We start from the raw sequence: 13,467 nt of genomic DNA, 5'->3' as shown, positions 1-13,467 counted from the left end.
AAGTAAAGGGTATGCTCCAAGGCTGTCTTAGTGGATGCAGAAAGGACTACAGGGATGCCAGGTCACAGTAGCAGGCTATAGTGGGAGCACTGATTGCTGAGCAAGAGGCTAGGTAAGTGTCCGATGACTGAAGGATTTGGGTGGGGATCCCCTGTGCTGAGGACTGGCTTTGTTTCTGCCCAGTCAGCTGTAGCAGACGTGTTCCTGGAATGGTTTGTGTCAGCCACTTCAATGCCATGTTCCAGCTCTGGTTGTAGCAAAAGATCATAAGGCTGCAAAAGACTTTGATGGTGCCTGCCTCAGAAATGGAAACATGCCTTCATGGAAAACTGAATGCTGAGTAATATCGGTAGAGGGATAGCACCAAGGGCCTGTGAAAAGGGAATGAAGAGCTCCAGTGCTGTGGGAAGAACAGTGTTTTCTGTGTCAGCGTTCAGGTGGCGTGCCAGGCATTTGATAGTGTGTTAAAGATGACAATAGGACTGCCGATGTTGAATGATGTTCCTTTTGCCAAATGACAGCTCTACAGCTGTTCTCTTTTGGATGAACCTGTTTGGCTGGAGACCAGGACTGGGTTTCAGAGGAAAGACAGCAGCACCGGTGTCAGATGGACAGTCTGACAGTGAATGCCAATTAAAAATTTTTTTGGTGTGTGTGTAAAAAAAAAAAAAAAAAAGAAAAAAAGGAACATACATACATTGTGTTTGTGCACATATGGTATGTGAAACATCTGTGCAAGCTGCTGTCCTTTTGCATGCATAATTTCTATGATGCAGGGTGATACAGTTATTTACTAAAGACTGATGAAAACTGTGTGCTCTGTTTGACTAAATGTTTCTGTCAAGAGATTTCTGCAGTAGTGATCTTCATTTCTTTTTGATTTTTAAATTTTTTGTGATGTTGGTTATAAGTAAAAGTAAGATGGATTAAAACTTAATAAATATCTGTCCTGGTACAATAATATATAGTGCTTTATTAAAACTAATAGCATATAGCTTTCGACTAATTTAAAACCTTTTCTGTCTCCTTACCACAGCAATAACATTTGGTGCTTACACAGTGCTTGACCTTTCGAAAAGCACTTTACAAACATTAATTGTTTCCTGAGATTGAAAAAGCCACACAGTGAACGCTGTGGGCAGGAACAGTGGGAGCAGCCAGGCCAGGAGGACAGAAAGCACCTAGCTACACCTCGTTATTTCCTGTTGTAAAGACTATTGCCAGAGGTGCCAGACTTCTTTCATGGTTGTTCTGTTCTGAGAGCTCTTATCTTGAGAATTTCATCCTGCATATTTCATAGCAAATCTCTCCTCTGACCATGTACAACAAAGTTTTGCCTTCTGTATGCTTGGAGGCCCATTGAGGTTTCCACAAGAACTAGCTGGTATAGCTATATTCTCTTAGTATACCTCAAACTAGGAATGATGAGCATTTGTATGGTATATCCCAAGTAGTGATCTTAAGCAGTCTAATGAATTGGCATTTCTCCATTTTGCAGATGTGTAAAAATTAAAACTCAGAGAGGACAGAACTGGAAATAACAAATTGGTCTCCTGGCAAGTTGCTCCTTAAGTGAATAAATACCGTCTAAATATGGAAAATAAATGTTTTGAATTCTGAAATAAAACAGTAATACGGGGCTTAAAAGGTGCAGTATATTTCACAACCTGTGCCTAAGTCCGAGGAAAGAGAGAGCCAGTATATCCATGCTTGTCAAATTGTATTCACAGAATCACAGAATCGTCTAGGAAGAGACCTCCAAGATCATCTAGTCCAACCTCTGTCCTAACACTAACAAGACCTCCACTAAACCATATCACTAAGGACTACATCTAAACGTCTTTTAAAGACCTCCAGGGATGGCGACTCAACCACTTCCCTGGGCAGTCCATTCCAATGCCTCACAACCCTTTCAGTAAAGAAGTTCTTCCTAATATCCAACCTAAACCTCCCCTGGCACAACTTGAGCCCATTCCCCCTCGTCCTGTCACCAGGCATGTGAGAGAATAGACCAACCCCCACCTCTCTACAGCCTCCTTTAAGGTACCTATAGAGAGCGATAAGGTCGCCCCTGAGCCTCCTCTTCTCCAGGCTGAACAATCCCAGCTCCCTCAGCCGCTCCTCCTAAGACTTGTTCTCCAGACCCCACACCAGCTTTGTTGCCCTTCTCTGGACTCTCTGAAGCACCTCCATGTCGTCCTTGTAGCAAGGGGCCCAAAACTGAACACAGTACTCGAGGTGCGGCCTCACCAGAGCCGAGTACAGGGGGACAATCACCTCCCTAGACATGCTGGCCACACTGCTTCTTATACAAGCCATGATGCTGTTGGCCTTCTTGGCCACCTGAGCACACTGCTGGCTCATATTCAGCTGCCTATCAACCAGTATTCCCAGGTCCTTCTCTGCCAGGCAGCTTTCCAACCACTCATCTCCCAGCCTGTAGCTCTGCTTGGGGTTGTTGCGCCCCAGGTGCAGGACCCGGCACTTGGCCTTGTTGAACTTCATACAGTTGACCTCAGCCCATCGGTCCAGCCTATCCAGATCCTCCTGCAGAGCCTTCCTACCCTCAAGCAGATTGACACATACACCTAACTTGGTGTCATCTGCAAACTTACTGAGGGTGCACTCGATCCCCTCATCCAGGTCATCGATAAAGATATTAAAGAGGACTGGCCCCAGTACTGAGCCCTGGGGGACTCCACTAGTAACTGGTCTCCAACTGGATGTGGCTCCATTCACCACAACTCTTTGGGCCCGGCCATCCAGCCAGTTTTTAACCCAACAAAGCGTACGCCAGTCCAAGCCACGAGCAGCCAGTTTCTTGAGGAGAATGTTGTGGGAAACGGTGTCAAAAGCCTTACTGAAGTCAAGGTAGATCACATCCACAGCCCTTCCCTCATCCACCAGGCGCGTCACTTGGTCATAGAAGGAGATCAGGTTCGTCAAGCAGGACCTACCTTTCATAAACCCATGCTGACTGGGCCTGATCGCCTGGTTGCCCTTCAAGTGCCGCGTGACGATATTCAAGATAATCTGCTCCATGAGCTTCCCTGGCACTGAGGTCAAACTAACAGGCCTATAGTTCCCCGGGTCTACCCTCCGGCCCTTCTTGTAGATGGGCGTCACATTTGCTAGCCGCCAGTCGACTGGGACCTCTCCTGATAGCCAGGACTGCCAATAAATGATGGAAAGCAGCTTGGCCAGCTCCTCCGCCAGTTCTCTCAGTACCCTTGGGTGGATCCCATCCGGCCCCATCGACTTGCGTACATCCAAGTGCTGTAGCAGGTTGCCAACCATTTCCTCGTGGATTATGAGGGCCACATCCTGTTCCCCATCCCCTTCCACCAGCTCAGGGTATCCAGAGAACAACTGGTCTTGCCGCTAAAGACTGAGGCAAAGAAGGCGTTGAGTACCTCAGCCTTTTCCTCATCTTTTGTAACTAAGTTTCCCCCCGCATCCAGTAAAGGTCCTCCTTTTTTGTGTTGATGTATTTGTAAAAACTTTTTTTGTTATCTTTAACAGCAGTAGCCAGATTGAGCTCCAGATGAGCTTTGGCCTTTCTAATTTTGTCCCTGCACAGCCTCGCAACAGCCTTATAGTCCTCTTGAGTAGCCCGCCCTCTTTTCCAAAGATTATAAACCCTTCTTTTTCTTCTAAGCTCGAGCCACAACTCTCTGTTCAGCCAGGCCAGTCTAATTCCGCGCCGGCTCATCTTTGGGCACGTGGGGACAGACCGCTCCTGAGCCATTAAGATTTCCTTCTTGAAGAGTGCTCAGCCTTCCTGGACTCCTCTACCCTTCAGAACCCTCCTCCCAAGGGACTCTGCCAACCAGTGTCCTGAACAGCTCAAAGTCAGCCCTCCGGAAGTCCAAGACAGCGGTTTTACTGGTCCCCTTCCTGACTTCGCCAAGAGTAGAAAACTGAACCATTTTGTGGTCACTCTGCCCAAGACAGCTCCCGACCACCACATCTCCCACCAGTCTGTCACTGTTTGTGAACAGGAGGTCTAGCGGGGCACCTCCCCTGGTAGGCTCTCTAACCAACTGCGTCAGGAAGCTATCTTCCACGCTCTCCAGAAACCTCTTAGACTGCTTTCTCTGGGCTGTGTTGTGCTTCCAGGATATGTCTGGGAAGTTGAAGTCCCCCACGAGAACAAGCGCTGACGATTTCGCGGCTTCTGCCAGCTGCCTGTAAAACTCCTCATCCGTGTCCTCATCCTGGTTCGGTGGTCTATAACAGACCCCCACCAGGATGCTTGCCTTGTTTGCCTTCCCTCTGATCCTAACCCAAAGAGACTCAACCTTATCATTCCCAGCCTCAAGTTCCTCAACATCAAAACACTCTCTAATATAGAGAGCCACACCACCACCCCTTCAGTGCTGCCTGTCCCTTCTGAAGAACCTATAGCCAGACATTGCAGCACTCCAGTCATGGGAGTGGTCCCACCACGTTTCCGTGATGGCAACCAAGTCATAGCCTTCCTGCTGCACGATGGCTTCCAGCTCCTCTTGTTTGTTACCCATGCTGCATGCATTAGTGTAGATGCACTTCAGTTGGGCCATTGCCTTCTTCCCCGGCTTTGCCATTGTTCCCCCTGGTACAGCTCCAACAAGCCTAATTTCAGCCCCATCCCCCTTCTTACCTAGTTTAAAGCCCTCTCAATGAGCCCTGCCAGCTCCTGGGCTAGGATCTGTTTTCCCCTTAGAGATAGGGACCCGTCTGCGGTCACCAGGCCGGGTGCCGAGTAAGGCGCCCCATGGTCAAAAAACCCAAAACTTCTGTGTTGGTACCAGCCTCTGAGCCACGTGTTAATCAGGTGGGCTTTCTGAGTCCTCTCGGTACCCCTCCCTGCCACTGCAGGGATGGACGAAAACACCACCTGTACTCCCGCTCCATCCACTAACCGTCCCAGTCCCCTAAAGTCCCTTTTGATAGCCTTCAGGCTTCTCTCTTCAATATCATCACTGCCAGCCTGGACTATCAAAAGAGGGTACTAGTCAGAGGGGCGAACCAGGTTGGGAAGCTTTCTGGCAACATCCCTGACCCTGGCCCCAGGGAGGCAGCAGACTTCCCTACGGGTAGGGTCAGGTCGACAAATAGGGCCCTCTGTTCCCCTGAGAAGGGAATCACCTACAACGATCACCCTTCTGTCTTTCTTGGTGGAGGCAGTCTTGAGGCGTGGAGTCAGCTTCCTCACCTCAGGCATCCTCCTGGGTAGACTTTCTACCTCGTCCTCACCCACCGGCCTCTCAAGCTCCAGGGCCTCAAATCTGTTATGTAAGGGCACCTGGGAAGGTGGTGCCGGTGGGGGGGGGGGGGGCATTGCCTGCAAGGTCGAGCAGGGACCTGTCCCCATTCCTCCTCAACTCCTAGGTCCCCTCCCTCTGCCCGACAGCGACAGGGCAGGGGGTCCATCCCCATTTGGGGTGTCTCACCCTGGTACCTCTCTCTCAAGCCCTGCAGGGAGTCGCTCCACCAGTCTATCTCCCGCTCACACTCCCTGATAGCCCTCAACCTCTCCACCTTCTCTTTGAGTTCTGCCACCAGGCAGACCAGGTCATCCACCTGCTCACACCTCACACACACGGTGCCTCTGCCTCCCTCAGATGGCAGCAACAGGCTCAGACACTCCCTGCACCCAGAGACCTGAACTGCCGCATTGTTGAGCAGGCAGTCAGTCTGGGTGGTTACAGACTTTCTGGAGAGAGCGCTCTGCCTGGTGTAGACCATTGCAGCCTAGTTAGCGGTCGACAGCCGTTAAAGGTGTTGTTCTTATGGGCGGGGGGGAACGTTCTGCGCTCTCTGCCCTCCCTGCTCGCCCTGCCTGCGCGAACTGCCGCGCCCCGCCCTTCTGACGCGCCCCGCCCTGGTCGCCGCGCTCCCTGGGGGCTGCTTTTGAACGGCCGGGGAGGGGGCGCTGCTGGCTCCGCCTACGCCTCGTCAGCCTCCCTCGCGAGGGCTGCCGGGTCCTGGCGGCTCCCTCGAGCGGCCTCGATGTCGGAAAAAAAGCCCGGTCTGTCCCGATCCCCCGCTCCGCTGCAGAACGCGTCTGCCCCGGAGCCGATCAGCTCGGCAAGTAGAAATAATTTCTACTACTGTTAATTAATTTCATTAGCAGATTTTTTTCATTAGCAGATCGCTTAGCAATGGCCAAGTAAGCTAACTTAATAACCAATTAACTACTACCACTTAATAATTACTGCTTAATAACAACTAACAGCAAAAAATACTGTCTCCAACCACTCCTATTGCCGTTGCTCCATGCACTTTAGATATAGACCAGTGATGACTTTTGTCAGCAGGGGAACTGGCACAGATTTGTTTAAATCCCAGTTTTACTACCAAGCGCATCAAGCTATAGTCCTCTAGATTATAACATGTGCCCTAGACTCTGGCAGCCCACTGAGTTTGTGTAAATAGTTGCCTGGACTATAGCTTGTCAAGTTTGAGTGCACCTTTCTTTGTGCCTTGCCCCATCCTATTCCAGGGTAACAGGGTGACATTTCCAGTTATCCCGTAGGGTCTTAGTTGAAAAGTTGAATGAGGAAGGGAAGAAGGTATCAGGAAAGAATGAAAAAGGCAGATGAAATCAGGAGAGAAGATTCATGTTTAACTGTGTTGAAACCTGTTGTTTACCTGGAATAAGGATTTTGTAGAGCAATGTCTGCTGCGGTTTCAGGAAATGGTATTGGCAGATGAAAGATTAAAAAAATGATTTGTTTTGTTTTTTATTTAATAAGTTTTCTTGACCCTTCAGAAGCAGAAACTCAATTAGCTGATGATTATGATAAATGATGATCTCCTGAGAAGTCAAACAGACTCAGTTCAGATGATAATTATTTATCATCTTTGTCTACTAGATAACAATCAGTCCAGTATACTATTGCCTCTCTTCACTGTCTTTCACTGCACATCTTAGTTACAGTTTGGACTTTCTATGGGGCATTTTGCAAAGTTAGAATATACCTATGGCTGAAATAGGTAATTTCGTGGCCTATTTAATTCAGTGTCCTACCTTGGACAGGAAAGAGCAGCAAGTGCTCCAGGAAGAGTTGCAGGTTTTCCCTGCACTTTCAAGATTTTGTAAAGCTGAAAGATGATGTAACAAAATATTTGGGCAGGTTGTTAATATTGCGTACTACAGTCATCAGTATCATCTTCTCCATGAAATTGGACACGTTTCTGTTTCATTTCAGATTCTGGCCTTTACAACTGGTATGCACCAGGTTTCTGCTGTCTTGGTAGCCCATCAAGAAATGAGAGCTGGGAACGTAGATCACAATATTGTTGCGAAGCATCTGTGGATGTGCTAAAATCCCACAGAATTGCAGATTTTGATCATTATATGCACAGTGTTTCGATTCCTCTTAAATGGCAGAGGGATTGCTTTAGAAAAGTGGACAGCTAGACCCTAATAGCCTAGTCATCACAGTGTATCTTCAGTGCTGACAGTCTATTTGTGCTCTTACTTTGAGGCAGCTAAAAATGGATGAATATCCAATGTTAGAGGCACCTTGTGGTAGTTTAAATTGTAATGACCTGGAGAGCTAATGCGTATACACAGGTCAGTTTTAAGTAAGAGTTGACTTTTTCTTTAAGATTTTGGGTATGCATCTTTGCTTAATTATGCTCTCCACTTCTTTTGAAGTCCTCTCCATTTTTATGTGTGTAGCTTTCTGTATGATAGTGTACATTCCTGTCGAGGAATTCTTCAGGGAAATAGGACTGAAAGAGCTAGTACAGTGGATTTTTGGATTTTCTTTTCTTTCCTTTTTTTTTTGTTTTTCTTTTAAAGGCAGGTCTGAAGAGGTGTAATTAGATTCCCAGTTCGTCACCTCAGTAGGTAGCAATTCCACTCTTGTTCTAATGTCTCACTGCACTGTGTCTGGTGACACTTGATTAAGATGTTATCTGAACACTTTATCTGAATTGCTCAATGGCGAATTTCTTAACTTGATATTTAGATTACTAGGTTATGCATTGTTTATATGAATAGTTCCAATTCAGTGTCACACATAGGGCTATATTTACAGTCTTCAAGCAGAGAAATAGCGCTGCTTTGGTTTCTGTCTACTTGTGGTGAGAAACTTAGCTTGGAAATGTAGGGTTTTATCTGTATTTTTGGCACCCTAGGTCTTGCAGGAATGGTAAATCCTGTAATCAGAGCAGAAACTCTAAAGTTTTTGAAAATATGGGGTCCTGATTGTTGCGTATTAAGCCGAGTTTCCACATTACATAACAGTAATAAAAAAAAAAAAGTGACATGATGCTGAGATCTCTTAATTAAAAATCCAAAGTTTTCAGTCATCTGAATATCAGGTCTAATTTGTTTGTACAATTTATTTTACTTTTTTTTTTTTTTTTTTTAATTAGCAAAGTAGTGTTATGAACAGTAGACCTAGCAGACATTCAAAGGTCAAGGCAGCTATGTAGCTTGAAAAAAGTATATATTCCAGAATAATAGAGTATTAAAGATTTTGAAAAAAAATTTTGGGCTGTTGTGCAGTCATACAAATACAATTATGCTTTCCAGTATCCAAGTAGGCACTGTCTTGATCACTGATCACTTGGAACAGCTCAGGTAGTGAGAAGAGTGATAATGAGTAAAATTTTGATCTCAAATTTAGGCTACCATGAGCCTGCAGTAAATCTACCAAAAAAAAAAAAAAAAAAAGGTGAATATCCAATTAGCAGAGTAGAACACAAAGGTTAGTTACAAACCAATGAGCTGAAAGATTTTTGGCTTTATAAAGGTAATGTTGAAATCCATATTAAGTAATCCAGATTAAATGAATGTAGTGAATGGGGGCTGCTGCTATCACTTCCCTATATATATATATATATACATTTAAAAAAAAAAAAAAAACAAACAACCAAACGTTCTGGTTGTTAGTTTCAGTATAATGCTGTGATGGGTGTTTTTCATCTGTATAGGAACATTCTTCATGGAAGCATTGAACATGAAATGAATGTTTTTTACCCAAGCAGTTCTTGCAATATAAATTGGCATGTATTCTATGAAATGTCACTGCAGACTGACTGCTGGAGGTCAGGGAGTTAAGTAGTGGAGTTGGATTCTAACAGGACCAGATAATTTAATAACCCATAAAAGCATTAGTAGTTATGCATGCTAAAATAAAGGTTATCATGCTTTGCTCCCTAAGCTGATTGTTGTAGGGACCTGTGGTGCCACTTCCCACCTCTGCTGACTTTAGAACAGCATGAGAGGTATTGGCATTGAAGAGGTAGAAGGGTTTTCTTAAAGTTGAATCAGCTTTGCAAACAAGAAAGATAGTGGGTTTAAATGTTGAATGATCTCAATTTGTAATCTTACATCACTTCGTCTGTGCCAATGAGGTACTTGCAAGGTAGAAGTGTTGCATGAGGGTTGGTTAATGTTGATGCAGCATCATGGGGAGATAAAATGCTGAGTCTTATTCTATTGCCAAAAATATTATCAAGGTGAAGTAATAGGAGCAGCTTGTTATGAGTTAAAGAATTTAGAAGAGGATTAGGAACTGTTAATCTCTATGTCAGTCCAGATGGATACCTCAGTAGAGAGAATCTGGTAAGCTTTTGGGAAAAGATGTTCATAACACCCATACTGAGACTATTAGAAAAGCTAATCAGAACTGAACAGCTTTAATCTGCTTGCTTACTACTGAAAGTGTACACAGAAGGAAACATGGAATAAAAATAGCATTTGAAAGGTAACAAAATATTTCTTGTTTGTTGATTTAGCATACTTTTTTTGAACAAAACTCATAGCCAATTAGTGTTATGAGAGAAGAATGTAGAGTATTCTAGCCAGACATGCTCAACTAGGAAAAAAAATGTACTTTTTAGTATCTATTTATTCAGGACTGGTAGCAATTTCAAGTATGCCTCTCTTGATCTGGACTTTACGAGTGAATATTGAACAGAAGGAACACATTTTGAGTGGGATTGTTAGTTGATGGTCAAGCACACTGAGGCAGCAGTTGAGTGTGTGCTGAAATGCATTATACTGTAATGCCAGTCTGGGTGTATAGAAGATTTCATTAGTTAGATTTTAAATTCTGAGCGAGGAGCTATTAACTTCAAATATAATTACCTTGTCACTTAAAATATTTGTTCTCATGTTCTGTTCCTCCCTTTCTATTTCTGCTTTTTTTCCCCCTTTTCTTGGAAGTACCTATTTACATTTTCTCCTTTCTTCTACATTTCCCTAATTAATGGGAAGATGAGGGAGTATTGGAAATGTTGAATTAGTGTTAACTGTACATTGTCCTTGAATTGCATTCAAACATGGGAATCTTAAAACAAGGAAAAAACAACCCCCCAAAGCAATCAGTGTTCTGTTTCAAGCCATTTAGAGTTAAACCTTATGTGTCATTGTATATTTAACTGGAAAATTGGAATCTGCTTAGGCTGAGATGTCTTGTTGGGTTCAGTACTGCGACTTCTCTAGGCTGTAGCTCTGATCGGAGCAGTGCATCTGTCTTATCCATTGGTGCGGTGGGGCTACGGTCATCTACTTACCATCACTCACTGACCTATCAACAGATACTTCAAGGAGACTTGGTGTGGGAATAAGATAAGCTTTCTGCTGTACACAGTTAATGGATGAGTGTGGAAAAATGTGCATAGTTCTGTAGTTTCATTTTACAAAGGTGGAGGACTTGAGGGATTTTTTTGTGTTATTGTTTTTCCCTCCGTTCTGTCTTTTTCAGTCCTGTAGTTTATGGCCACAAAAGCCGGGGATGTCTTGAGTCTGCCAATAACAGGGATTCCCTCCCCTTTCTCAACCTCAAGCTGCAGAGGAATAAACAATCCGCTCATCTAACTGAATATCTAACTACTTTTCATGCTGGAGGTTACTGTAATTCTCATGTACTGAAGTTGGTCTAGCAGTCTGTAAAGGAAATGATAAATGAGTCCCTGTGTAACTGTGACTGATCTTTCAGAGTGTATGCAGTTTGTCTGGTGTCATTGTTAAATGTCAGGAACAATGCACAGAAATTAGGATTTCAGCAAACATTTTTACCTGAGTCTGTGAAATTGTGGTGACCTTTTAAATCTGGTTGCTGAGATTAGAGGCATAGGACAGAAGGAAAGTTTAATTTTGAGCATGACTGTGTCTGTACACATCAATCCTCCCGTGATACAAACATTTTCTCTTTTATTCCCTTTGATTAGTGAAAACTTGGTGAAAATCAGGAAATGTTCATAAGCAGGTATGGAGATAATAGAGTTAATTGAATAACTGAAGTGATCATTTTGAGGTTTTCTAACTACCAGTTGTGCAGTATTATAGAGCATGGTGTATTTGAATTATTTTTAAAACTATTTTTTGTTAAAATATTCTAAGTATTTTTAATACATAATGATTTAAAAAAAATCTTTAAAAACTGGAAAGGCTTTTCAGCTCCTTGTGCCTTGTCAGGAAGGGAGAAACTGAGTAATCCACGGATAGTGAAATTCCATAAACACAAGTATTGCATAACTTTGGAAAGCAGAAAACACAGATGTATTAATATATAGTGTTAGGTGCAACATCTAAGTGATTTTTTTTTCTTTTCTTTTTTCATCAGAGACACAATTCTACTATTGCAGCTGTGGTTTTACTGTTGGAAAAAATACTAAGTAGAGCTTTTGTTAATTATTTGAATAGGTTATGGTCTGTTCTTTGTTTATGCCAAATCTTTTTTAATCAAAAAGACTAAGTGTAATATATTAGCTGAAGCCCTGTGCTGGAGGTGCCCGTCAGAAGGTTATCTGGAAATTTGTGACAATGGTTACTACATCTTTGCACAAGTGCTCATCCCTTGGAAATAATAGTAAATGTGCTAGAGGGCTTTAGTAAATGGGCTTTTCTTTTCTTTTCTTTTCTTTTAACATGATCAGAGGTTACAGTCACTGTGTAGTTACCGCACTCAAGAAACCAGTCTAGCTTTCAGGCAGTGGAAACTGTTTATAATGTTCATTTACAAGTTCATTGGCAGTAAGGAAGCCTGCCTGCCTGCCCTTTAGTGGTTCATCTGATATCTGAAGGAACTGTCACTTGTGAAAGCCAACCTGGCTTCTAGAAAATAGGTACAAGCAAAAACTCTGGTTGGATTGGAATCAATTATGATAAAAAATGCAAGTTACTTTCAGGGAGGCAAGAACAAGGGATCCAAAGGCCTTGATTAGCTTGTGTTTCAAATGAAATAAAAATAAGATGATTACACTTTTCCTCCTGAAGTATCTGCTGTTGTTTAAAAAACAACAACAAAAAACACCCCCCCCCCAAAAAAAAAAAAAAAAAGTTGAAATTGCTGCTTGAAAATTGACATTGAGTTCTTTGTGTTATTTGCTCAGAAACCGACTCTGAAAGGAAGTTTCCCAATTTTCTGCCATGGAATTCCACTTCCTTGTATTTGTTTATTGTAATGTTGTTCCGTGAAATGTTTTGGCAGAAGAAATGTTTTAGTTTAACCTTATTTAAAGAGCTTGTTTGTGTGTGCAACAAATGTGAATGTTTATGCGATGGGGTATGTTATTTTTTGTTGCATTTTGGTAAAATGGTGAGTATAGATTTATTTCTTTCAGATTTTAGTGTGTGTTGGTATTTTTTATTTTTCCATCTGTTAAAAGGCAGGTGGTTAGCTTAATGTACACTGAACTTGGTATGTCCAAAGGGGTTGCATTTCAGAGTCTAATCCTCTCTTAGATGCTTCAGGGAGTTTCTGGAGTATTTCCTGATACCCTCAAGATACACAGTAGTGTGCTACATAGTTAACAATGTTCATTATGACAAGGGGGACAGAAAAAGAGTCTTAATTCTATTTATGACCCATGTATTTCAATTTTGGAAGTTTTGAAATTGAGAGGGAGTAATGGTCAGAATTTTTGAAAAAAAAAATTCCACATGCTATTGATTTTGTATACAGTAATCGTTAGTTGACTGATTTGAGGAAAAAAATGTCGAGTGGGCAGGCTTTAAGGATGTGTGCACGGGTCTCAGACTTGGTCTGATTTACTTATCCATCAACATGGTGACGTTACAGCTGTAGGAGTAATAATGCTTTGTTCTCTGTCATTGACCAGCAGCGTTGGTGGACAGTTGCAAGAATAACTGCAAACAGTCAGACTGAGGGTTAAGCAGTGTTTTTTTTTTTTTAAGTCGCGAGTTTCCTAGGATCACTTGGAGTTCTTGAAGTTAATCATTAGCTAAGTGCTTTGTTGGATCAGGGCCAAGGTGTTCACTTCCTCAGAGGACCCCGCCTCTATTTTAATCTGTTTTTCAGTCTATCGTTTGCAAGTTAAGGGGGACTTTTTTTTTTTTTTTTTTTTTTTTTTTAATTAAAGCAGGTCATCTCAGTGTCGGCATTTGCTGCTGCTTTATTCCGTATTGTTCTTCTACATTTCCTTAAGTACGAGCAAGAAGGAGAAAGCTCCTAGCGCACGGAACCTGCAGCCTGATAGGAGGCAACGTGAGAAAGC

The 13,467-nt window shown here is 43.1% G+C and overlaps 1 protein-coding gene across 4 annotated transcripts in view; it reads left to right on the top strand.

Annotated features, from left to right (window-relative positions):
- Positions 1 to 13,467, top strand: part of CCSER1 (coiled-coil serine rich protein 1) — a 672,229-nt gene that overhangs the window by 17,065 nt on the left and 641,697 nt on the right. The gene's annotated exons all lie outside the window — the stretch shown is intronic.

This window comes from Cygnus olor, chromosome 4, assembly GCF_009769625.2.
Source record: "Cygnus olor isolate bCygOlo1 chromosome 4, bCygOlo1.pri.v2, whole genome shotgun sequence".
NCBI lineage: Eukaryota > Metazoa > Chordata > Aves > Anseriformes > Anatidae > Cygnus > Cygnus olor.
This window is presented reverse-complemented; position numbering and strand designations above follow the sequence as displayed.